At 45.1% G+C, this 27,402-nt stretch overlaps 1 protein-coding gene across 1 annotated transcript in view; it reads left to right on the forward strand.

Annotated features, from left to right (window-relative positions):
- The first annotated feature begins 253 nt into the window (after nucleotides 1-253).
- GPR160 (G protein-coupled receptor 160) overlaps nucleotides 254-27,402 on the forward strand; it is a 50,129-nt gene continuing 22,980 nt past the window's right edge. The window contains exon 1 of the mRNA XM_055307848.1: nucleotides 254-404. The gene's annotated coding sequence lies outside the window, so the exon portion shown is untranslated. The remainder of the gene's footprint in view (nucleotides 405-27,402) is intronic.

Below are 27,402 nucleotides of genomic sequence, written 5' to 3' on the forward strand. Positions count from 1 at the left end.
CCCCGGGCGGGGGGCGGCCCCCGCGGCCCCCGCGGCCCCCGCGGCCCCCGCGGCCCCCGCGGACCGCGCGCTCGCTCGCTCCCGCCCCCCCGGCAGGCGGCGCCGTGCACAGGCCTCCCGCCGGGGTGGCGGCGGGGCGTGCGCGTCCACGGCCGCCGGGCTCGGGCGCCCGCACTTCCTGGTCCGAGCCGGCCCGGCCGCCGCGGGGTCGCCGCGGGGTCGCCGCCGGGTCCCCGGGGCCGCGCCCGCCGCTGCCGCCCCTCCTCCGGGGAGCGCTCCGGGCGGAGCCGGCGGGCGCGCGGGGCTCCCCCTCCCGGCGGCCACCTGGGGCCGCGCGCAGCAGGTGTCGGGGCGGCCGCCCGGCGCCGGGGACGCGGAGCGCGAGCGGGGAGCCGCGACGCGGGGTGAGTGCGGGGGCCGGCGGTTCGCGGCTGCGCGCGGGCCCGGGGCGGGGGGCACCATGTCCGGCCGGACCCCGTGCGCGTCGGCGAGGGCGGGCGAATTTCTCTAACAGGGCTTGGGAGGCTGCGGTTGCTCCGGCACTTACGGGATCGCGGGGCGGGGGGGCGCTGGCGGAGAGCTGAGCCCCCCCCCGGAGCTGAGCCCCCCCAGCTGAGCCTCCGACCCCCGAGCTGAGCCACCCCTGAGCTGAGCCTCCCCAGCTGAGCCCTCCCCCGACCTGAGCCCTCCCCCGACCTGAACCCCCCCAGTTGAGCCCCCCCCTGAGCTGAGCCCCCCCAGCTGAGCCCTCCCCCGACCTGAGCCACCCCCGACCTGAACCCCCCCAGTTGAGCCCCCCCAGCTGAGCCCTCCCCCGACCTGAGCCCCCCCCAGGAGCTGAGCCCCCCCCCGGAGCTGAGCCCCCCCAGCTGAGCCTCCGACCCCCGAGCTGAGCCCCCCCGGAGCTGAGCCCTCCCCCGCCTGAGCCCCCCACCCCGGAGCTGAGCCCCCCTCCCCCGCTGAGCCCCGGGCTCGCGGGTTAGCAGGGGCCTTCGCCGCGGCGGTCTGTGCGGGGGTTTGGGGTCCGGGGATGGAAGCGGGGGGGCCCCCCAGGCTGGCCAGACACTCGCGCCCCGTGTTTCCTGTGGACGTGGGTTCCAAACAGTATAAAATAGGGGATGTCTCGGAAATGGTGTGTGTCCTGCCCGTGCTCCCGGCACCGGGGCGGGGGGGGCGGGGGCTGGGTCGCGTACAGGGACGCGCGCTGGGGGCCCTCGGCGTCGGGACGTGACCCCGGGGCGCTGGCGCCGGGCCCGGGCTTCGGGGTTCCCCGCCTCCCGGAGGCCGCCCCTGGGCCTGCGCCCCGCCACTCGTGGGCCGAGGCTCCGCTTTCTCACCTGGGCGGGTGGCCCCGGCAGGTGGCGGCGGGCGAGGCAGGTGGACGCAGGTGGAGGCAGGTGGGGCCGAGCGCCCCGCCCCAGAGTCGACCCCGCGGACACGTGCCTGCGCGCGTGGCTCCCAAAGTGGCTACTTGCTCGGGTCAGGTGGCTCGGCTTGTGCTGTCCGCATTAGTGTCAAAACTTCTCTGATTATCAAGACGACAGCTTCATAGACATGTCTGACTTTTTTTTCTTTTGGACGAGCCTTCCCCACCCCTCCCCACCCCACCCCACCCCCGTCGAGTGGTTGGGACCAGGCGGTGGGCATCGGCCCGGGGAGGGGACCTGCGGGTGTCAGCCCGGGTGATGCAGCGCTGCAGGGCGCCACCTCGGTTAGGTCCTGATTTGAAGGGAGGAAAGTCCATGAAAAATTGAGCCGGTAAAAGGGGACTGGGCCGGCTAGTTGGTGGTCTGAAGGATATTAGTCCTGCTTAGCCATTTTTGGTACCGGTGTTACGATTTTGTTTTGTTGTTGTTTTTAAGAAACCTTTATCTTTTAGAAATACGTACTGAAGTTGAAATATAGGGGGAGGATTTGCTTCCGAATAATCCAGTTTGGGGAGAGGGCTGCCGGGGCAAAAGCGAGCGATGAGCTCCCAAGCTCCCGAGCTCCCGAGGACGGGGGCTGTGAGTTGTTATTGGTGGAAGCGGGATGAAGGCTGGGCTGTGGAATTCCTTACACAATTGTCTCTGCTTTGGTATGTTTAGCATTTTCCTTTAAAAGTAACATCACCACCAGTGGAGGGGTTTTTTGTTGTTGTTTTGTTTTGTTTTGCAGAAGGTAGAGTTGGAAGGCACTGCTAGTGTTTCTGGATTCAAGGCCTTGTGCACACCCTCACTCTTTGTAAATCGGGTGTAAAGCCTGCCTCTCCCGACTCATTAAAAAGTCCTTTTTTTCTTTTTTTCCCTCCTGCGGTGCTGCTGCTTTTTTTTTTTCTTTTATTTTCTTCTCTCTCTCTTTTTTTTTTTTTTTTTTTTTTTTTGCCAGGAAGGCACCGGGTGTTGCTGAGCATGACTGAGCTGAGGGGATCAAGTTGATGCAGGTGGATGCTGGGTCAGCTTTTTTTTATACAAAGGGTATTAGTAAGCTGGGAATTGAGTTGTGTCCCAACAGACAGGTTGTGTAAAATGTGTTAGCAAATTTTCAGAACTGCCCAAATCCTTTCTAAGTTAATGCTCATCAAAAAACAGAGAGCTTAGAGGGACGCCTGGGTGGCTCCGTGGTTGAGCATCTGCCTTTGGCTCAGGTAGTGATCCTGGGGTCCCGGGATCGAGTCTGGCATGGGGTTCCCTGCAGGGAGCCTGCTTCTCCCTCTGCCTCTGCCCCTGCCTGTGTCTGTCATGAATAAATAAATAAAAACATTTAAAAAACAGGTCAGAGTAGTAAATGTACGACTTACCCATTTAAGTTTTGTGTATACTTCTGGAAACATGGTATACATAAATAAAAAGTGTATATTATAAAAACAAATCATGGGGTGAATGGAGATGTACTTACTGCCTGAAAGAAATCTTATGTTTGTATTGCCCTTTTCACCGTGTTTGCCTCCGGAATCAAGACGTGTAAATATTTAGTGAAATATTGACTCCTAAAACATTCTGCACTGTTCTTTTTGCTTTCCAAGAACCTTGCTTTGAAGAAGAGGGACGTGGGAAGTAATATCTGTATATTTATCCAACTTGCTCATTTTTTTTCCTGTAGAGTCATCATACAATTCCTACTTATCCTGTCATGCTTGATTAGTAATTTGGAAATGTGATTGCATAAGGGGGCCATTCAAGTTTGGGGTAGGGGGAGGCATAAGATAAACCTACATTTCTTAGTAGCTGCAGTGGAATTGATTTTAATGCCTCTCTGCTTTCTTTCTTTCTTTTTTTTTTTTCTTTCCTTAAAGATTTTATTTAATCATGAGAGACATAGAGAGAGAGGCAGAGACACAGGCAGAGGGAGAAGCAGGCTCCTCCTGATGAGCCTGATGCTAGATCCCAGAACCTGGAATCACGCCCTGAGCCGAAGGCAGATGCTCAACCACTGAGCCACCCAGGCGTCCCTGATGCCTCTTTGCTTTTAAGAGAAAAGCTAAGTAAATGATACTGTAATTGTTGAAAGTCAAAGTGCTAGGTTGGCCCGTCAGCCCAGCCCTGGCTGGGATGGTTAGTCTAAAAGGAGTTGTAAAGATGCTTTAAGTCAGTTGAGGAAATGCCAAAGCATGTCCCAGTTTGGTCACAGGGTGTGGGGAAATGAGAGAACTGGCAAAAATCCTCTTTCAGTTGGAAAATGTCATAGCGCATTCTCGATGATACTTAAGTGTAGTTGTTTGGCCTGTGGCTCCGGGTTTTTTGTGTGGGTAAGAGAAAGATGCAGCTGGTAAGTGACTTTATGTTCTACCTCAGTTCTCTAAGAGGAGAGCATGGAGAGAGAAAACAAACCTGCTGGGCCTCTAAGTGACCAGGCGGTGACCTAATGTTTCCTGGCCTCTGTGAGGGTGGGGGGACTGGACCCTGGGGAGTTGATTGCTGAGAATCACCACAACCGCGATTCCATCTTCTCCCCGCATCGCGCTATGGAAGGGGTAGAAACACATTAGGAAAGCAAATTAGGGGATCTCTGGGTGGCGCAGCTGTTTGGCGCCTGCCTTTGGCCCAGGGCGCGATCCTGGAGACCCGGGATCGAATCCCACGTCGGGCTCCCGGTGCATGGAGCCTGCTTCTCCCTCTGCCTGTGTCTCTGCCTCTCTCTCTCTCTCTCTCTCTCTCTCTCTGTATGACTATCATAAATAAATAAATAAATAAAAGGAAAGCAAATTAGTGCATCCTGGGCCTCGAAATGGGAGGAAAGGGTGTTGGCGTTCAGGTCGATCATACTTCTCTAATTTGTAAGCACCTGCTTTCATCTGCACCACTTCATCCCATCCGGTGCGCTTAGAGCAGCGGGGCTGGAGGGTTATTCTTGTTTGTAACAGAGGAGAACCATGACATCTAAAGAAGCTGAGAGTTGGCCAAGTTGGGTTTTGGGGATTTTTTTTTTTTTAAGAGCTATGGGGGAAGGAAATTTGACATTTAGGAAGAGTTCATGGTTGTCTACACACACACACACACACACACACACACACATTTTGAAGCCTCACAAATTTCTCAGCGTTGGGTATTATCAGCCCATCTTGCAGACGGACGTGGAGCTACGGGAGGTTGGGTAATAGTTCGCTTGAGGCCTTGCAGGTAGTCGGAGGCGAGCCGGGAGCAGACTCAGATCTGTTGGATCGCAGTGACTCCACGGTTCTCCCGTCTCCGTGCGGTCCACGCTGCCTTTTGCAGACAGCTGAGCTGTGCACACCCAAGAGCGGGTGAGTCAGTCCGGGCAAGCTGTCTTCTGACCTCTGTCATCTGCCTTGGGTACAGACTGGGGGCAGGGGCCGTATTCACCCAGCAGATGTTTCCTCAGGCCAGCCGAGGGATCACACTGAACCAGTGTTGAAAACTGGGAGATTCAGCTAGTCTGTGCCTGGGGATTCCCACAGGCGTTCCTGGAGCACAGGAGTGCTCCGGGTTCCCGCCGTGTCCTCTCCTCCCTGAAGTGGCCGCCACCCTCGAGGTCCGGCCCCAGCACCCTGGCGTTGTCGTCTTCTCCTGCAGTCAGCGGTCTTTCTGGGTATCTGTGTGTCCAAAAAGGGATAAACAAAAACAGGTCGAGAGGCTCTTGTCCCACGCACAGTGGGAAATGCACATGTTCACCTGCAGGAATGAAGAGTCCTGCTTTCTCTGCAGGGTTTCCGTGTCAGAACACCAGGTATGTCATCCTTTCCCCACGCCCTGCCTGCTGTGCCTGTCACACAGAGCTCTAGTGTCCCACCCCTGCTGTACAACATGACCGGGTGCTGCGTGGTGGGCAAGCCACGGTGGAGAAGAGGAATGCCCCCGATACCCCAACCACGAACTCTCTGTGAGTGGGGAATATGGGTCTTGTGCACCTTGGGAGTCCCCAGGAGGCCCCATGGGGATGGGGCACCAAGAAGCCCTCTGTCTCTAAACAGCCTGGGACGCACGTGGATCCCTGAGCTGGTGCACTGGCTCGCCATAGCTGCCCAGGGTGCTGGGGACCTGCGGGGGTGCTCCCCACCCTGCGTCCATGAGCACCTGTCTGCAGCCGGCGAAGGTCTGCTGCTGTCCCACCGCCTAGGTGCCGCCCCGTCTGAGCACTCTGCAGGAATGAGGAATGAGGTGCCCACGGCCCAGCCCTTTCGAAATTTCAGTGATACAGGTTGAAGGACGGCCTAATCCTCATCTTGAACCTTTGAGCTAAGGGTCACGGAGTAGATGTTCTCTCCCCTGTGTTTATCAGGAGTTTTATTACAGTTGAAGCTTCTGTGTTGATCTTTATGACCTTCCCCCAAGTCTGAGTGTTCATAGATCTCGGGGGTGGGGGTGTCAGAAAGTAAGAGAAGAGACCACAAGTGGAACCTCGAGGAGTAGTTTTGAGGAAGCGTCAGGTGGTCATGAGGCCTTTGTCACTGTCCGTGTAGCACGTACCTACCTCTGGGTGGGAGGAGAGAACAAAGCAGGGCTGCAAGCTGAACGCCTTGTTTCGTTGAAAGACGCGCGTTTAGAGACTCAGGTATTTGGGAAATGCTAGAAGAGCCAGTTGATTGGATCCCTTAACAGAACTCAGGTCCCGGCTTACAGGTGCGGCTTACAGGTGCGTGCTCCCTCAGAGGCGCTTCTTTTTTTTTTTAATTTTTTTTATTTATGATAGTCACAGAGAGAGAGAGAGAGAGAGAGAGAGAGGCAGAGACACAGGCAGAGGGAGAAGCAGGCTCCATGCACCGGGAGCCCGACGTGGGATTCGATCCCAGGTCTCCAGGATCGCGCCCTGGGCCAAAGGCAGGCGCCAAACCGCTGTGCCACCCAGGGATCCCCTCAGAGGCGCTTCTTAGTCCCTGGTTCAGCGGACAGGTGGCAAGGGAAGGCGGGCTGATTGGTTAAGGGCCACACCTGACAGGTGAGGCGGAGCCATCCTGCCTGTGCGCTGTCACCAGGTCGCTGGATTTATTTCTGGTTCTTCTGCTTCCTGTGTGTCCTTCACCTTTTTTTTTTTTTTTTTTTTAACCACTCTGAGCCTCAGTCTTCTCCTGTGTAAAACAGAGGTAATAATCCTCGCCATCCTGTAGGGCCGTGCGGGTCCCCTGGCCCGTCCTGCGTTATGAGGTAAGGATCCACCTCGTGTTGGCTGTCGCTGCCGTTGCTAGAGCCCTGCCCCTTTCACCTTTGCCCGTATTTGCAAGATTTTCCCCCAGAGCTGTTTGCAGCTCTGAGCGCTCTGTTCTTGAGCAGCCCCGTGGCCTTAGAGAAAGTTCTCCACGACAAGTGCTGTAGCGGGGTGTTTGGTGCAGCGGCAGCTTTGGAATCGGTGAAGCGGGAGGCCCGGGCTCCTGGCCCTGAACCCCGAGCTTTGGCCCCGTTGTTGGGGGACTAGACTCTACCCTGACCTGGGGCGAGGGATGGAATCTCCTGGCGTGTGGATGCGGACGGCATCCCGTGGTGGAAGCACGGGGGGACCGGGAGGCCTCTGGGGGGGCTGGTGGCAGACCAGGACTGTGCAGCCCCGTGTCCAGCTTTGCCCCGTGCCAGCGGCGAAGCCATGGGGCAGGTTCGCTGGCGGGTTTACCCTTCACCCCGGAGAAGCGACGAAGCTGCTGCCAACTCCTGCACCAGTTGTGCAGCGGCCGCGAGCTGTCTGGGATCACGGGCCGTGGTGCAGCTTTCCTCGCATTCGTCTCTGCGGCCCCTCGGTGCCTATCGGGGAGGTACGACAGCAAAGCGAGGATCGGGCCAGAAACGAGCCCAGAAGTGGGAACGTAGCAGTGGGATGTATGTGTGTATGTGTGTATGTGTGTGTGTATGTGTGTATGTCCGATTTGCCAACATACAGCATAACAGCGACGGGCGTTATTAGAGAAGGTCAAGGTGAGCGCGAATCCTTAGGCCCTTGAGGAGCCCGACGCCCTGGGAGGGAAAGGGAGACGCTGGTGGTTAGGGTGGCCCCAGGAAGCAGAAAGCACCCGCTGTGTCCAGGGAGGCCGAGCGGAGGAGCAGCCAGGCGCCTCGAGCCATCCGAGGCAGAGGTGGCCCCTGTTGTCAGCTGGGGTCGGGGAGGAGGGTGGTGGGCTGTCGGCCGCCCCCAGCCCCCCCCCAAGCCAGCCTCGGAGCTTCAGTGCGGGGTGCAGCCTGCCGCTCTAAACCTGCCCTCTTTCTCCTTCTCCCACTTCTCTCCTCCCCCCCCCACCAGCCAGGGTTTCCAGGGGGCTCTCTTACAGCCGCACCCCCCAGCCTGCTCCCGGGCACCAGCCCTGGGACGACTCCTCTCCACTGCCTCCTCCACTTGCCACGGGTACCCTCGCATCCGTTTATCTTTTTTTTTTTTTTTTTTTTTTGATAAAGAGAGACACACACAGAGAGGCAGAGACACAGGCAGAGGGAGAAGCAGGCTCCACGCTGGGAGCCCGATGCGGGACTCGATCCTGGGACCCTGGGGTCAGAACCTGAGCCAAAGACAGACACTCAGCCAGTGAGCCCCCCAAGTGCCCCGCATCTGTTTATCCTAATCACATTTGAGCTCCTTCCTTTCCATTTTATCCCGGAAGGGTGAAAGGAAAAAAAATATCCTCTATTACCCCCCACTCTTCAAGGATCCAAAGACATGAACAGTTTGGCATATTTCTTGCCAGTTTTGTTGCATTTTGCTTTTTTTAAAAAATTTTTTAACTTGGAGATGCCTGGGTGGCTCAGTCCTTTAAATGTCTGCCTTGGGCTCAGGTCAGGATCCTGGAGTCCCGGTACCCAGCCCGGCGTTTGGCGGGTTCCCTGCTCAGCGAGGAGTCTGCTTCTCCCTAGCCTGGTGCTTGCTCTCTCACTCTCTCTCAAGTAAATAAAATCTTTAAAAAATAATAGCAGTTTTAATATTTTATAAACATCTAATTCATTTTACATTAGCATCTTAACAAAGTTCTCGTACTGTGATTAAACTTTAAAATTTATTGCATTTTTTTCCTATCATTACAAGTATGTGTAGTAATTACATGCTATTTCAGCCCTTTTTTAAGCCATTCTTTTAATAGTAGAGAACTAGGTGGTTGCTTAGTTCTTGCTATTGAAATCGTTCTAAGTTGCATGTATGTAAACCTTTGATTCTGTGATATAATAGGAAATAAATACACTTGGTCGTCATCCCTGGTTCTGGTACAGAGCTGGCCAGAGGAGTGTCTTGTTATTCAGAATAAGCCTCTTTGGATTATTCAGGAGTTTATGCTAATGAGGTGACCCTAGCAGGATGGGGGCTGCTTGCCGGAGGAGCCTACACTGTGATTAGAGGGGTGGGGTGGAGCTTTCAGCCCCTCTCTCCATCCAAGGGGCTGCAGATTGACTTAATCATTAATGGCCAATTATTTACTCAGTCCTGCCTGTGCCATGGGGTTTGGAGAGCTCCGGGTTCGTGAACACATCAAGGTGCTTGGAGGGTGAAGCTCTGCGCCCTCTCCTCCTACTTCGCCCCCCCCCCCCCCCATGCATCTGCTCTGCTTGGTTGTTCCTGAATCATAGCCTTTATGATGAACCAGTAATAGTAAAGTGCTGCCCTGTGTTCTGATAAACTGGTCAGCCTGAGGAGGGCATCGTGGGGAGCCCCAGTTTTCAGCTTGATAGAAGTGGAAGTGACTGCCTGGACTTGTGGCTGGCCTCTGGAGTGGGAAGCAGCCTTCTTGTGGGGCTGAGCCCTTCCCCTGTGGGGTCTGCGCTCACACTGGGCAGAGGCAGAACTGCTTGGTGTGGAAAACCTCACATTCGGTGTTAGAAGTGCTGTTGAGCAGAGACCATGTTTTTACCTTTTGATTCCATCACATTATATTTACGATGGACTCCTGTAAGAATAATCACCAAGTCCCAGGCTTTGAATAGTAGGAAGTTTTCTTTCTGATTATAAAAGCAATACATTTTCGTTGCAAAGGATCTGGTGACCATGGTCGGGGGGTAAAAAGTAAATGCACCCATCCTGTGACCAGCCAGAAAGTCACCGTTAGTGCAGCTTGGCTGTCCCGCAGGATGTGTACATCCCCAGCTTTGCTTCTCCATGTGCGGCCTGTGTGGACCGGCCGCCTGGGTGTCACCTGGGAGCTAGAAATCCAGAATCTCAGGCCCATGCCAGACATCGAATCAGAATCCTTTATTTAGTTAGTTAAGATCTTATTTATTTAACTTGTGAGAGACACAGAGGCAGAGACACAGGCAGAGGGAGAAGCAGGCCTCATGCAGGGAGCCCAACGTGGGACTCGATCCTAGGACCCCGGGGTCATGACCCGAGCCAAGGGAAGACAGTCAACCACTGGGCCACCAGGCGCCCCCAGAATCCACTTTTTAACAAGACGCACATTCAGGTCTGTGAGGCCCCAGCCTTCCTCGTCAGGGGCCTGGCGCGGATCACCCCGGCCCTCTGTGGCCACACGCATTTTCCCTTTCCAGCCGGTCCTGGGGTCGCACTCCAGGTGAGGACGAGAGCTCATTCCCCGCAGTAGCGTGATTCTGGGGTCACAGGATCTCGGGGAAATGGGGGGAAGTCGGCCGATGCCCCCCGAGAAGCCCTGCGCTGCCCTTTAACGTTATGCTGTCAGCATTTTCTGACACTCTTCCTGCAAAGCTTGTCTTTCAGGGCGGCGGATGGTGTGACCTTCATAACTCGTTTGACCACTTCGCTGTCGTGGGGCATCTCAGTTGTTTGGATTCTTTGGGGGGGGGGGGCGTGGAGAATGTTCCCTGGGCCCTGGGAGTCTGTAGCAAAGGCGCTGCTCTGCTAACCTCCTGGAGTACAGGTTTGGGATCAAGGGCCCCAAACATCATAAACACCCTTGAAAATGTGCCAGGAGCATAGGACATACCCCGGCCTCCTGGGCCCCGGCCCGCGCGGCGTGGACAGGCTCTGGGGAGCAGGGGTCGTGCCTCATTCATCCTCACGGCTCCAGGCCTGGCTTAGAGCAGACTCCGAGGTTGCGACTCCTCGGAGGGGCCGGGGGAGTGGAAGAGAAGCTACTGGAAGGGGGGTGGCTTCCTGTGGTGCTGGCGTCCCTTCCCCCTGGCCCGAGGCCTGAGTTGAGGAGCCACTGTCCAGGCAGCCCCTTCGGGGCCATCTCCGGGGTGGGGGGGGCTGGATGCACCTGTAGCTCCGGGAGGCCCCAGACGGCGCCCCGTCTGCTAGTTCTGAACCTGCTGACTGGGCTGGCGGCGGCCTTGGCTCTGCTTCCTGAGGCTGGGACGGTGAGGGGGCCGGACACTGTCTCTTCCCGTGACCAGACGAGGAGGCTCACGGGAGGCAAACATGATTCTCTGAAAGGTGCACTTGAGTCCCACCTAAAGGGGAAGTGAACCCTCAGTGTATTTTTAATTGAGTTGCCGTTTGAACTTAGATGCCTAGAGAATATTTTGAGCCCCCCATAAATATTTTTGGAGCGAAGGAGCGAGTGAACGTACAAAGAATACATGGGGATCCCTGGGTGGCGCAGCGGTTTGGCGCCTGCCTTTGGCCCAGGGCGCGATCCTGGAGACCCAGGATCGAATCCCACGTCGGGCTCCCGGTGCATGGAGCCTGCTTCTCCCTCTGCCTGTGTCTCTGCCTCTCTCTCTCTGTGTGTGTGACTATCATAAATAAAAATTTAAAAAAAAAATTAAAAAAAAAAAAAGAATACATGAGTCTGATTCTGTTCCGTAACACACGTAAGTTGAATATACGTGTATGACATGATACAGTTAAGACATTTAAAAATGAGTATTAAATCATTAGCCACTCATCAACCGCTTGACATGTTACGATTTCCAAATAGACACGTACCGTGGCTTCTGGAAATAAGTGTGGTTGGTTGATTCAGAGTTTGCCGAGCAATAAGGTTTGCGTGGAATTTCGGAGGGCATTTTTAATCACTTGAAAATCCATCCAGGTGCATACGGTAAAATGCACGGATCTTAATTTTTGTAAAGCTTTGATCCGTGTGTATGCACCCAGACAAACAACATCCTTGTCAAGGTACAGAACATTTTAGGGCGCTCGGTTGGTTAAACATTCAATTCTTGATTTCAGCTCGGGTCATGATCTCGGGGTCCTGGGGTAGAGGCCCGCACTCAGCAGGGAGTCTGAGTCTGCTTGAGGATTCCCTTTCTTTCCCTCTACCCAGCCCTACAGCTCGTGCTCTTTCTCTCAAAAAAAAAAAAAAAAAAAAAAAAAAAGGGATATAGAACATTTTCATGCTCCAGAAAGCTCTTTGCCCCTTCGCAGTCTCCCTACCCCAAAGGCAATCGCTGTCCTGATTTCTAGCACCATAAGTGAGCTTTGCCTGTTCTTGAACTTCGTATAAATGAACATGTAGTATGCAGTATGTTCTTTTATAATGGACTACAGTATACAATAGAACAAAACTGGCTTCTTGTCAACATGTTTTGGAGATTCATGCGTGTCGTGTGTTTCAGTAGCTCGGTTTTTTATTAATAACTAATACTCCATTTTTTAATATACCACAATTTACCTCTTCTCCTTTGGAAGACCATTGGGGTTGTTTCCAGTTTGAGGCTATTATGATGAATAAAGCTGTTATAAACATTCTCGTACAAGTTTACAAAAAAAAGTTTTATTGAGGTGTAATTTACGTGCCCTAAAATCCATCCATCATAAATGTACAGTTTTATTTTTATAGACTTTTACACCCATCACCACGTTCCAATTTCTGTCCCCCCCCACCCACCCAAATTTCCTCATGTCAGCTTACAGCCAAGACAGCCATTAATCTACTTTCTGTCTTTTGCCTTTTCTGGATATTTCCTACAAATGGAATCCTAGACTATACAGTTTTTTGTGTCTAGCTTCCTTCACTTAGCGTAATAGTTTTGAGGTTCATCCACATTGCCACTTGTATCCGTAGCTTGTCCCTTTGTATTGTTGAATAGTATTTAATTTTACAGAGGTACTGTATTTTGTTTATCCATTTACCAGTTGATGGACATTTTAATTGTTTCTAGTTGTTTGGCCCTTTTGGATCATGTACAGGTATTTGTGTGGACCTTTGTTTTTATTTTTCTTGGGGAAATTCTTAGGAGTGTGATTACTGGATCATACAGTAAGTTTATATTTAACCTTTTAAGAACCTGACGAACTTTTCCCAGGAGTGGCTGTACAATGTTAGAGTCTGACCAACAATATAAGAGGGTTTTTGGTTTCCCTATGTTCTTGCGAACATTTGATGTTCTTTCGATTATAGCTGTTCAAGTGGATGTGTGGTGATGTCTTTCTGCAGTTTTAATTTACATTTCTCTAATGACTGATGGTGTTGAGCACCATTCTGTGGACATCTTCTTTGGCAAAAAGTTTAGTTAAATCTGCTCGTTTTTAAAATTGGGTTCTCACTGTTATCTTAGGTTCAAAATATTTTAGATCTTTACATTATAAAGGGGCACCTGGGTGGCTCAGTGGTTGAGTATCTGCCTTTGCCTCAGGTCGTGATCCCAGGGTCCTAGGATCAAGTCCCACATTGGGCTCCCTGCATGGAGCCTGCTTCTCCCTCTGCCTGTGTCTCTGCCTCTCTCCCTGTGTCTCTCATGAATAAATAAATAAAATCTTTAAAATATTTAATAAAAATAATCAGATTTTTAAAAAATTCTCTTAAAAAGTCTTTTTATCAGATATATGATTTGAAGATATTTTCTCTGAGTCTATGACTTACCTTTTTATTTTCCTAATGGTGCCTTTTAAAGAAAAAGTTTTAGATTTTGATGAAGTCTAAGCTACCCAGGTTTTTTTTTTTTTATGGTTTGTGCTTTTAATTATATATGTAAGAAATATTTCTTAACCTACAGGCTTTTTTTTTTAAGTAGACTTTATCTTTTAGAGCAATTTTAGATTCACAGCAAACTTGAGCAGAAGGTACAATTTCCTGAAGAGATTCCCCATACGCGCCCTACCTGCACACATGCACAGCCTCCCCTGTTATCAGCAATCTCTACCAGGGTGCTACATTTGTTGCAGTTGTTGAAACTACATAATACATTCATAATTACCCCAAATCTGCAGTTTACACTGCAGTTCACTCTTGGCAGTGTATAGTCTATGGGTTTGGACAAGTCCACAGACATGTATTCACAGTTACAGTATTAGACAAAGTGATACTAAAAATCCTCTGTGCACCCCCTGTTCTTTCCTCCCTCCCCTCTATCTCCTGGCAACCACTGATCTTTTTACCATCTCCCTAATTTTGCCTTTCACAGAATGTCATTCACTTGGAATCATAGAATGTGTAGCCTTTGTAGGTTGGCTTCTTTCACTCAGTAATATGCATTTAAGTTTCCTCCCTGTCTTTTTGTGGCTTAATAGCATTTTTCTTTTTAAAGCACTGAATAATAGTTTATCCAGGGACATCTTGGTTGCTTCCACATTTTGGCAATTAGAAGTAAAGCTGTTCTAAACGCTTGTGAGCAGCCTTTTGTGTGGACATGAGTTTTCAACCCCTATGGGTAAATAAATACCAAGGACGACTTTTGCAGGATCGTATGGTAAGAACAGACACTGAGCTGTTTAGGGGCACTGGGCTGGCTCAGTTGGTGGAGCATGTGACTCTTGACCTCTGGGTTGAGTTTGAGCCCCATAGTGGGTTTAATGACTTAAAAATACAATTAAAAAAATGTCTAGTTTTGTAAAATACTGCCAAACTGTCTTCCAAAGTAGCTGCGCCATTTTGCATTCCCACTTCCAGCGTTTCTGTTGCTCCACATCCTCACCAGCACATGATGTTGTCATACAAGTTCTTTGGTGGACATACAAGTTTCTCCTGAGTAAATACCTGAGAGTGGAAGTACGGAATCATAGGATAGGTATATGTTTAAGTGCAGCACTGTTTTCCAAGGGATTTCACCATTTTATACTCCTGCATCTTTTCCAGTACTTGGTATTAGTCATTTTAATTTTAGCCATTCTGATAGGTGAAATTGTATGTTATTGTGGTTCTAATTAGCTTTTTCCCAATGACTAATGATATTGAGCACCTTTTCACTTGCTATTGATCATTTGTACATTTTTCTTTTCAAGTATTTTGCACATTTTTTGTCTTTTTATTCTTGATACACACAACACACACACACACACACACACACACACACACACATATATATATATATATATATATATATATATATATGTATATATATATGGATCCCTGGGTGGCGCAGCGGTTTAGTGCCTGCCTTTGGCCCAGGGCGCGATCCTGGAGACCCGGGATCGAATCCCACGTCGGGCTCCCGGTGCATGGAGCCTGCTTCTCCCTCTGCCTATGTCTCTGCCTCTTTCTCTCTCTGTGTGTGACTATCATAAATAATAATAATAAAAAATATCTATATCTATATCTATCTATCTATATATATATATATATATATATATATATATATATATATGTTAATGTAGTCTGGTAGTCTGAGCACAAGTGCTTTGTTAGATAGACATATTGTGAATATTTTCCCCTGTGCATTTCTTGCCTTTTTGTTTTCTTATGAGAAGAGTTTAATTTTATTGAGTATCAATTTTTTTCTTTTATGGTTGGTGCTTTTGTATTTTGCTTAAGAATTCTTTCCCACCCCAGAATTGCAAGGATATTCTCCTTTGTTTTCCTTCTAGAGGGTTTAGTCTTAGCTTTTATGCTTAAACTTGTGATCCATCCTGAATTAACTTGTGTGTATGGTATGAAGTGGGATTGAGGTCCCTTTGTTTTTCTCACAGATTTATCCAGTTGGTCCAGCACCATTTATTGAAAACACTTCTTTTCTTCCATTGAATTGCCTTTGGTATTTTCTTGTAAATCTAATGGGCCTTTGGAGCCCTCTAATTTGTTCCGTTTGTTCTTAAGTCAGTACCACACTGTCTTTGGTTCTGTAGTTAATAGGTCTGGAAATCAGGCATTGTAAATCTTTCAACTTTGTTCCTTTTTCAAAATTTTTTACTCCAGTCCTTTGTATTTGTTTATACATTTTAGAATCAGCTTGGTTGATTTTTCTACCAAAAAAGTATAATTGGATTTTGTCAGGACTACATTGAATCTGTCAATCTGGGAGCATTGCTATCTTAATACTTCTCTTTCTGTTCATGGACATGGTATATTTTGCCATTTATTTAGGTCTTCAGTTTCTCTCAGCAGTATTTTATAGTTTTTAAACTTGATGTTCTGATCATATTTTAAAAGTTATGTTTCTATGTATCTGTTTTTGAGTTTTTTGTAAATGGTATTTTTATATTTAAAATTTTTGAATATGTATTGTGTATATATATAAATTTTTAAAATTGATCTGAAACCTTAATTAATATATTAATTCAAGTAAGTTTTTGGTTGATGCCTTAGCATTTTCTATATATTTGAATAATACAAGGGTTAGGGGTGCTGGCCTCCCCTCACAGTCCAAAATCCACAGTAAACTTTTGATTCCCTGAAACTTAACTACTGTTGACCAGAAACCTTACCAATAACATAAAAAGTTACTGCATATTTTGTAGATGTCTTATATACTGTATTCTCACAATAAAGTAAGCTAGAGAAAAGAAAATGTTAAGAAAATCATAAAAGAAAATACATTTACAGGGCTGTACTGTATTTATTGATACCATAAGTTGATGTTGTTTGCTCACAAGATGAATATTTGTCTGTCAGTACCTACATCAGTTATTGTCTTATATGGTATAAATACTGTGGCTGTTACATATATAGCTAACACTAGATGTTAAAAATGGAAAATAATGTGAAAAAGAAATTCATGTTTATTTACCAGTATAATGATTCATGCATTGATAACAAAGAAGCGACAATATGATTGCTTTTGGTAGCTTAGCCTGTACACTAATGAATGAATCATTATAATATTTTTGTGGCAGGGGCACCTAGGTGGCTCATTTGGTTAAGTGTCTGACTCTTGGTTTTGGCTCAGGACATGATCTCAGGGTCATGAGATCAAGCCCTGTGTCAGGCTCCGTGCTCAGCATGGAGTCTGCCTGAGATTCGTTCCCCTTCCCTTTCTGTCCCCTACCCCAAATCACACACACTCTCTCTCTTTCTCTCAAATAAATAAAATCTTCAAAATTTTTATGGCATATAGTATTACAGTCATATTTGTAATGCAGTGTTGGAAACATTGTTAAATTTTTTAAAAACCCCTTAACTGTGATGATAGGCTGATACATAGTTTCTCCAATTAGGAGAGAGGGAAGCAGACTATGTGGTAGTGTTAATCTTTGAAAACAGAGTTATTAAAACAGAGAATTAACACATTATTAACGTTACATTAAATATCACTCAGCTTGTGCCTGTGTAGGAGACGTCATCTTCTTCCACACAAGCTTGTGCATGATGGTTTACATGGTGAATACTTAGGTGATGATGTTGATGATGACGCAAAAATGTGTCTTGTGGTTCTTGCCATACAGTCATTAGACTTTCGCACAAAGATGCTCACACACACACACACACACACAAAACAGATAAGCTTATTAACTGTACAGCATGATGATTATTTACTGCTCATTAAGTGCAAGGGGACCATTATAAAGGTCTTCATCCTCCTCATCTTTGCACTGAGTAGGCCGAGGAGGGTGGCAAAGGTAGAGGACGTGGAAGGGGAGTCAGGAGGCAGACGCACTTGGCGTAACTTTACAGAAATACATTATGATTTCTGTCTGATATTTTTTGCTCTTTCATTTCTCTAAAAAAAAAAATGTGCCTATAGGGTACCAATCCTCCTCCTACCATTTGGCATATAGTGCTGGTATTAGAAAAGAGTCCATATCATAAGAGTAAACAGCAACCTTAAATAAGCAGAACCCGTATTGACTGCAGGTTGGCAGATACAGTTTGGTTTCTGGTGCTGCTGCTTCCACATATTCTTATGATCTTGGCCCAGGTTTGGAGGTACTCAAGTCATTTCCTGTTAATTCCTCTAGTGTGGTGTCCATTAGCTCTTGAATTTCTTAAAAACTCATGTCTTGAAACCCTTTCCCTCCACCTTCATTTTATTTACTTATTTACTTTTGCCGCATCCACAGTCTCTTTCGTGATTTCTTTGATTGGCTCCGTTGTGAGTCCTGTGAAGTCATGCACTACATCCGGACACCGTTTCCTCCAGCAGAACTTTGTTTCAGGTTTGATGGCATTTGCAGTGGCGCAGTCCTTCCAGGCTTTGCTGATGATCTCCCCACCAGGGTTCTCTTCCGTAGCGTTGGCAATCCTTTCCGTAGAGTGCCACGTGTAACGGGCCCTGGAGGTCCCTTGATCCCCTGACGTTGAGGCTGAATTGGAGGCATTGTGTCTAGAGGCAAGCAGGTGACTTTAATGCCTTGGGTTGAACCACTGGGGTTCCGGGGTTTGTAATAGGGGTCCTTTCGTGTTACTCAGGGTTTATGGTATTGCACTAAACATGATGAAAAATACTCAGGAACTAGGAGAAATCATTTTTTACTGCGATATGCATTTTACCGGAGAGGCAAGGTGCTATGCGGAGATGATTAAGTCAGCATCACGTGGCGTTTTAAGTAGATGCTCCTAGCACCTGAGCCGACTGCAAATAGGAGGTGGCTAGGAGATTGTTACAGTAGTACAGTATATACAACAGTTAATTTAATGCAGTTATGATTTCATACTGCATCTCTCACGCCTGTTTACATTTCTCTTGACTGCAAATGGTGCCTTGGGCAGCCTGTAAGTATTTGTGTAAGTTTTGATTACGTTTACGTTTTTATAATAAATCTGTGTGTATTTCATGGTAGTAAATGTTAAAACATTTACAAGTATATTATGTATAATATATCTACATATATTTTATGCACTCGTGGCATACCTTTTTGTTAATTTTTTCCCATATTTCTAAGCTACACAGTTCATGTCTGAGTTTTTTTCAAACTGTCACAGATCTCCAAAAAATTTTCCCATAAGTTTACTGAAAAAATCTACATTACTGTAAATGGGGCTGCACCGCAGAACCCCTTATTGTTCAAGGGTCAACTGTATATATGCATCACCTACAAATAGTTTTACCTTCCCCTTCTAATCTCTGCTCTTTTTTTCCCCCCTTGCCTTACCGAACTGGCTAGGATATCCTAAAATGGTGGATTGAAGTGATCAGAGCAGATATCCTTGCCTTGTTCCCAGTTTTAAGGGGAAAGTACATGGTCAGTCTTTCACAGTTAAGTAGATGATAGATGTTCTTTCTCAAGTTGAGGAAATCTCCCACAACTCTAACTTTGCTGAGAGGGCTGAGAGGTGTGTGTTTTTTGTTTTTTTTTTTTTATCATGACTAGATGTTGAATTTTGTCAAAAGCTTTTTCTGCATCTCTCAATATTATCATATGATTTGTTTTCCTTTATTCTGCTAATGTAAATAGGTTTCTTTTTCATAGGGACTTTCTCCTCAAAGTAAGGAAAAATTATTAGGAAAAAAACTATTACTCAATTTTAATGCTTGAACATGTTGGTATCATTCATGAAATGTAGGTTCAGGAGCATGATTTAGACACTTTGCATCTCATAACCTCCATAAAATATAAACTAAAAAGCACCGTATATGTATTTAGGTAGAATTATTTGTCTTAAGGGATACACCTGCCCAAAAAAAAAACCTTGTTTTAATCTCTGAAACTTCCACCTTTAGTGTTGACACTTTACAACAATAAATCCAAGGAGATGTGTATATTCTATTTTCTGAACCCTGAGGGAGTGGAAACAAATTAGGCAAGTGTTATGGTTGTAGAGTAAGCTGGTGCGGGACTTGGGTGCCATTGTGCTTGGTTGGTGAGGCTATCCCAGATTGGGAGATGTTGAGGACAGGCTTCCCTCAGGTAACTGGCTTGGTTCACTTTCTCAGCAATAACAAACAGCCATGGTTTTAGAAGCCATAGAAAACTTAACTTGAGCAGTGTCATCATCTCTGTAGTTGTTGAGTCATCCCAGGAGCTGTATTCAGTAGTGGGGGACCTCTGAGTAAAGTCTCAGGAATTACTGAGTATGTATTTCTGATTGGTACTTCCTGGGTCATTGTATGGTCACTTTCCCTTTGCTTAAGAGCAAGGCTAAAGTTGACAATAATCAGTGACAACCAGGAAGCAGTCTGTAGTTCAAATGTGCTTTGATGACAAAACCTCTTGTATGAGTGTGTGTGCTAAGCAGTCATGCTATCTGTATTTGGACGTTTCTGGTGGTGGTGCAAACACAGGTTCCCAAACGAATATATCCTCCTTTCCAACAACTCTAATCCTTATGACCCTTGAGCTGTTGCTGTTTTGAATAGCTTTCCCGGGTTTGTTAATTATTCCAGGCATATTGCTACTTATTGATATCTTAAAATTTTGTAGCAAAAAGATAATAACTAATACAAGGTATAGAACTCCTTTTTCCCTAATTCTGAACATTGTACTTATATTATCAGTTCCCAACAAGGTGATGCAGAGGTAAATAAATGTAGAATTTGCAGTAAATAAGAAGACACAGTCATATTGTGAGGGAAGAATATGTTAAAATATACATCACTAGAATATTAACTTCTGTTTAAGCAAACATAGGGCTTTGGGTAAAAATTAATGGTAGCTGTATGGAAAACTGAATCATATCTGTATAACCTAATTTTTTCAAGAACATTGGAAGGATCTGGAGGAAGCAGTGCACATATATCTTGACTTTCTCATACTGTTGATTTAATTATGAGAAATGTAATCATCGAGAATCCAGGGAAACATAGTTTAGCTCAGATGATACCACAATTAGATGGTGGGACGGTCATACAGAGACATCATAAAGGGTATGGTGCTGGTGTGGATAGCTTTTATCAGTTAACCTTCCAGAGGTCAGACTGGGACCCAGTTTTATTTCATCAGTTTTTGATCCATGATTAGTGACGCACTGTGTATATCTTTATTTGTTTGCCAGAAATACTGGAAACAAGTCAAAATAATCTGGATAAACTGGGTACTTAAAAACTGAACAAAGTCAAATGAAGGTCAATTCATTTTATATGTAGAAAGTTCAGATTGCTAAATGATTGGCTTCGTTCCTGTTCCTGGCAGAAAAACCCCCTGGGCCAGGATGAATCACAAGGTGGTTGAGCCATCAACAACTGTAATACGAGTATATGCAGAGTACCACACTTCATAAGTCAGTGCTCCAGTTCAGAATATTTATATGAGACTGACAGCAGGCAAAAGGTATAGTGAAGGCTTCCAGTGAATGAAAATTTTGTAATAGAAATAGGGAGATATTCAGCAGGAGGGGAAAGATAATGAGTAAGAACTAGTTAGACGTATATTGTATTAAGTAGAGTGGGCTAAAATGCTGTACAAATAGGCCAAAAATGCAACGGCTCAAATCTAGTACAAGTTTCTTTGTTGTAGGTGGGTATTTCAGGTCATTGGGTGCCTCTGCATATTCAGGGGCCCAGCTGATGGTAGCTCTGCTGCTTTCATCATGTGTTTTTTTTTTTTTTTTTTTGAGTTGTTCTGTTTGTCCACAGGAAGGTGAGCTCAGCCCTGAAGTGGGTAATAGTACATCTGCTTACATCCCTTTGGCTAGAAATCACCTTTGCATCCATACCCAACTACAAAGGGGTTTCCCTAGCTGGGAAATACAGGTCAGCTCTGGGCTTCAGAAAAAGAAGGGGACATAGATTTTGAGAGCCACTGGCAATTTCTGCCAAACTATAGCTAAATTGACAGCAGATTTCTCATCAGCAATAGAATTTAGAACACAAGAGACTAATATCTCAACTTAGAATTCAATATTAGTTAAGCCATCATTCGAGATTGAAGATCAGCTAGGGAAAAGATGTCAAAGTATCCCACAGGCACACTGAGGCAACAATTACATCTCTGCAACTGACTCTGAAAACATCCTGAAGATTGGCAGAACCAATCTAGTCAGAGAGAGAAGGCCATATTGAAAGGAGTTGGATAAGTAGAAATGCAGTCTGGAACCAAACTCCCCACTGTGACTCACTACAAACAGGAAGCATGGAAGAGCAAGGGGCACTGGGCACCCTAGACCTGGAAACCCACTCTGGGAAAACAAGTCCCTTTAACATCTGGCTTTGAAAATCAGCCCAGGCTTAACTTTGGGAGAGTCTGTGGGTGCCCAGAAACCCAAGTCCTTGCCCTTCTAGAGCCAGCACACTAAATAACTTTCCGGAGACACAGCATAGAAGCTGCAGTTTGAAAAGCCCCTGGGGTATACATGAAGGAGATTTATTGATTAGTCTTAGGTGCTGCAGGGACAGGAATCTGCAGATTTCTCCTGCAGTGGAAGCATTGGGATGCCATTTTTCTTACCCTCCCTTAGCCCAGACAGCCAGACACTTGCAGGAGCCAGTTCAAACATTCTCCATCTACCTTGCTAACACTGTGTGCTCTGGTCCAGAGTTCCCTGCAGACTCATCCCTCCCAGCCCACCTGCCTCTGCAGGCACCGCTCCAAAGGGATTCGTGTCCTAGGGAGGCAAAGGAAATAATCCCACACACTTGCATACCCTGAGTTCCTGCAGGCAAACCTCTTAGGTAGCTGCTGGGGGAGCAAGCCCTTCCCTGCAGTGTGCCTGCAGCTATGGCAGCAGTTAATTGCAGATACTTAGGCTGAGTGCCAGCCCCGCCCACCCAATGAGCCCACCACAGCTGCAGCTGGGCCTCTCAACAGCACAGGCAGTAAACTCTGCTCAGTGCATCCACAGTAGGTGAAGCAGGTCATTGCAGCCAGGTGGGCTAAAGGCCAGCGCCATCCACTAGCATGCCCAGCCAGTGCAGGAGGACTAATGCGACCCACACAGGGGATACCCCTGGAGAACTGGTATGGTGGCCAGCAGGGATTATGCCATAGGGAACCACAGAACCTTTTCTACACAAGGCCACTACTTTCAAGACTAGGAGACAGCTGACCTACCTAATACATAGAAACAAATAAAGAGTTAGACAAAATGAAGAAAAAGAGGAATATGTCCCAAATGGAAGAACAAGACAAAAATCACAGAAAGAGAGCTAAATGAAATGGAGATAAATAAGCAATATACCTGATGCAGAGTTTAAAGTAATGGTCATGAAGATACTCACTGGCCTTGGGGGAAAGAATGGATGAATGAACTCTGAGAACTTCAACAAAGAGATAGAAAATATAAAAAAGAACCAGTCAGAGATGAAGAATACAATAACTGAAATAAAGACTACTCTAGAAGGAATCAGCAGGAAATTAAAGGATATGGAAGAATGGATCAGAAATCTGGAAGAAGGGTAATGGGAAACAACCAAGCTGAACGGCCAAAACAAAAAAGGAAAATAAAATACAAGAATAGATTAAGGGAACTCTGTGACATCATCACGCATAATAACATTCACTTTCTACGGATCCCAGAAGGAGAAGAGAGAAGGGAGCAAAAAACATATTTGAAGAAATATTAGCTGAAAATCTCTCTAGTCTGGGGAAAGAAAAAGATATCCAGGTTCAAGAAGGACAGAAATCCGCTAACAGGATGAACCCAAGAAGGGGCACACCAAAACACACAATAATAAAAATGGCAAAAATTAATGAAAAAGATCATCTTAAAAACAAGAGAAAATAGTTATACACAGGGAAACACCGTAAAGCTGTCAGCTCAGTTTTCAGCAGAAACTGTGGGTGAGAAGGGAGTGGCATGATATGCTCAACATGCTGAATGGAAAAAACTACAACATAGAATACTCTCCAACAAGGTTGTCATTCAGAGTTGAAGGAGAGAGTTTCCCAAACAAAAGTTAAAGGAGTTCATCACCAGTAAACCAGCCTTACAAGAAGTTAAACAGAATTCTTTAATTGGGAAGAAAGGGCCATAAGGAAAAGAAAATTATGAAAGGAAAAAATTTCACAGGTAAAAGCCAACATCTAGTAAAGGTAGTAGATTCACCACTAATAAAAAGCCAGGGGAGGTCAAAACAAATCGTAAAATCAGTTGTATCTAACAAAATTAGTCAAAGGATACACAAAATGAAAAGATGTAAAATATGACCTACATAAAATGTGGAGGAGGGAGTGGAAGCTTAATGCTTTTAGAATATGTTTGAATAGGATGCCTGGGTGGCTCAGCGGTTGAGCGTCTGCCTTTGGCTCAGGTTGTGATCCTGGGATCCGGGATTGAGTCCCACATTGGGGTCCCTGCGGGGAGCCTGCTTCCTCTGCCTATCTCTCTCTCTCTCTCTCTCTCTCTCTCTCCCTCTCTCTCTCTCTCTCTCTGCATCTCTCATGAATAAATAAATAAATCTTTTTTAAAAGATGTGTTTGAATTTAAATGACCATTAATTTAATATAGACTGTTACACAGGATGCTAAAAATGAACCCAATGGCAATCACAATCAAAAACCTCTAACAGATATACAAAAAATAAAGAGAAAGGAATCCAAACATAACACTCAAGAAAGCCATCAAATCACAAGAAGAGAACAGAGAAGAACTAGAAAAAGAACCAGAAAACAGTGAACAAGATAGAAATAAGTATGTACCTATCAACAATTACTTTAAATGTGCTAAATGCTCCCACAAAAAGATGTAACTGAATGGATTAAAAAACAGCATCCATCTATATGCTGCCTACAAGAAACTCATTTCAGACCTAAATACACATACAGACTGAAAATGAAGAGATGGAAATAGATATTCTCTATGGAAGCAAAGCAAAACAAAACAAACAAAACTGAAGGCATAACTTAGAGAAAATAGATTTTAAAACAAAGACTATAGCAAGAGACAGGGGCATTAGTTAATGATAAAGGTATCAATCCAACAATAGGACATAACAATTGTAAAGATCTATACACCCAACATAGGGGCACCCAAATACATGAAGCAAATATTTACTGGCATAAAGGGAGAAATTGAGAGTAATAAATAGTAGGAGACTTTAACACCCACACTTACATCAATGAATAGATCATCCAAACTGAAAATCAACAAGGGAGCAATGGCTTTGAAAGGCCAGGGGAGGTCAAAGGTGGACTTTATAGATCTATAAAGAACATTCTGTCAAAAATACACAGCAGAATACACCTTCTTTTCAAGTGCACATGGAACAGTCCCCAGCACAGATTACATGTTAGGTCACAAAACAAGTCTGAATAAATTTAAGAAGATCCAAATCATGTCAAGCATCTTTTCTGACCACAATAGTATGAAACTAGAAGTCACAAGAAAAAATCTAGAAAAACCACAAACAAAGGCTAAAATATACTAAACAACCAGTGGGTCAACGAAGAAATCAACGAAATAAGAAATACATGGAGACAAATAAATGAAAACACAATGATCTAAAAATCTTTAGGACACAACAAAAGCAGTTCTGAGAGGGAAGTTTAAAGCAATACAGGCCTATCTCAAGAAACAAGAAAAATCTCAAATAATCTAACTTTACCTAAAGGAACAAGAAAAAGAACAAACAACACCCAAACTTAGTAGAAGGAAGAAAATAATAAATATTAGAGTGGAAAACAATGAAATAGAAACTTAAAAAACAACAACAGAAAAGATCAGTGAAACTAAGAGGTGGTTCTTTGAAAAGATAAACAAAATTGTTAAACTTTAACCAGACTCACCCAAGAAAGAAAAAGGAGGACTTAAATAAATAAAACGAGAAACAAGGAAAAGTAAAACTACCACACAAATGCAAAGGGTTATAATACTATAAAAAATTACATGCCAACAAATTGGACAACCTAGAAGAAATGGATGAATCCCTGGAAACATACACTCTTCCAAAACTGAATCAAGAATAATACAAAATTTGAACAGATTAGTAACAAATTGAATCAGTTATCAAAAAACAAATATAAGTCCAGAATGAGGTGCCTTCACGGGAGAATTCCACCAAACACCTCAAGAGTTAATACCTATATTTCTCAAACTATTCCAAAAAATAAAAGAGGAAGGAAAACTTCCAAATTCATTTTACAAGTCCAGGATTAGCCTGATACCAAAACTAGACAAAGACATTACAAATGAAACAAAACTATAGGCCACTATTCCTGATAAACATAGATATCAAAATTCTCAATGAAATGTCAGCAAAGCTAATTGTAATACATTAAAAATATCATTCACCATAATCAAGTGGGATTTATTCTAGGGATGTGAGAGTGGCTCGATATTTGCAATTCAATCAGTGTAATGTATTACATTAACAAAAGAAGGTTAAAAACCATGTGATCATTTCAATAGATGCAGAGAAAGCATTTGGCAAAGTACAACATCCAGTGATGATAAAAACCGTCAACAAAGCGGGTTTAGAGGAAACATATGTCCACATAATACTCAATGGTGAAAAACGGAGAACTTTTCCGATAAGATCAGGAACAAGACAAGGATATTTATGTTCTCCGCTTTTATTTAACATAGTACTGGAAGTCCTAGCCTTGGCAGTCAGACAAGAAAAAGAAACAAAAGGCATCCAAATTGGTAAGGAAGAAGTAAAACTTTCACTATTTGCAAATGACATGGTATTATATATAGAAATCCCTAGAGATTCCACCAAAAACTATTAGAATTCAGTAAGCCTGAAGGATACAAAATTAATATACAGAAATCTTTTGTATTTCTATATATTTATAATGAAGTAGCAGAAAGAAATTAAAAAAATACCATTTGCAAATTGCATCAAAAAGAATAAAATACCTAGTAGTAAATTTAACCAAGGAGCTGAAAGACCTGTACTCTGAAAACTATAAAACACTGATGACAGAAATTGAAGACAAGACAAATGGAAAGATATTCCACGCTCACGGAATGGAAGAATTTTACTACTCAAAGCAAGCTACAGACTCAGTGCATGCAATCTCTATCAAAATACCAGTCACATTTTTCACAGAACTAGAACAAACAATCCTAACATTTATATGGAACCACAAAAGACCCCTAAGAGCAGAGCAATCTTGAGAAAGAACAAAACTAGAGGTATCACAATTCCAAATTTCAAGGAACACTACAAAGCTGTAGTAATCAAAACGACATGGTACTGACACAAAAAAATAGACACATAGATCAATGGAACAGGAAAAAGCCTAGAAATAAACCCATGCTTATATAGTCAATCTGTGACAAAGGGGGCAAGAATATCCAATGGGAAGAAGACAGCCTTCAATAAATGGTGTTGGGAAAACTGGACAGCTACATGCAAAAGAATGAAACTGGATCACTGTCTAACACCATACACAAAAATAAAGTCAAAATGGATTAGAGAACTAAATGTGAGACCTGAAACCATAAAACTCCTAAAAGAAAAATAGTAATCTCTTAGACATCGCCCTTAGCAACATTTTTCTAGATATGCCCTTCAGGCAAAGGAAACAAAACCAAAATAAACTATTGGGACTACATCAAAATAAAAGGCTTTTACACAGCAAAGATAACCATGGACAAGACAAAAGGACAGCCTACTGAATGGGAAAAATGTTTTCAAATGATATTATTTGATAAGGGGTTTATATCTAAAACACATAAAGAATTTTTACAACTCAACACCAAAAACAAACAAACAAAAAACAAAACAAAACAAAACAAAAACCCAACCCAATTAAAACATGGGCAAAGGACCTGAACAGATACCTTTCACAGGAGATAGATGGACAGCCAAAAGATCACATGAGAAGATGCTCAACATCACTCATCATCAGGGAAATACAAGTCAAAACCACCATGAGATATCACCTCACACCTGTCGGGATGGCTAAAATCAAAACCACAGAAAATTGGTAAGGATATGGAGAAAAAGGAACCCTCATGCACTGTTGGTAGAAATGAACACTAGTGCAGCCACTGTGGAAGACAGTTGTAGAGGTTCCTCAAAAAACTGAAAATAGAACTATCCTATGATCCAGTAATTGTACTACTGGGTATTTACCCCAAGAAAATGAAAACATTTGTGCAAAAAGATATATATGCACCCCTATGTTTATTGCAGTATTATTTACAACAGCCAAGATATGGAA

The sequence above is a fragment of the Nyctereutes procyonoides genome, unplaced genomic scaffold (genome assembly GCF_905146905.1).
Source record: "Nyctereutes procyonoides isolate TBG_1078 unplaced genomic scaffold, NYPRO_anot_genome, whole genome shotgun sequence".
Classification (NCBI taxonomy): domain Eukaryota; kingdom Metazoa; phylum Chordata; class Mammalia; order Carnivora; family Canidae; genus Nyctereutes; species Nyctereutes procyonoides.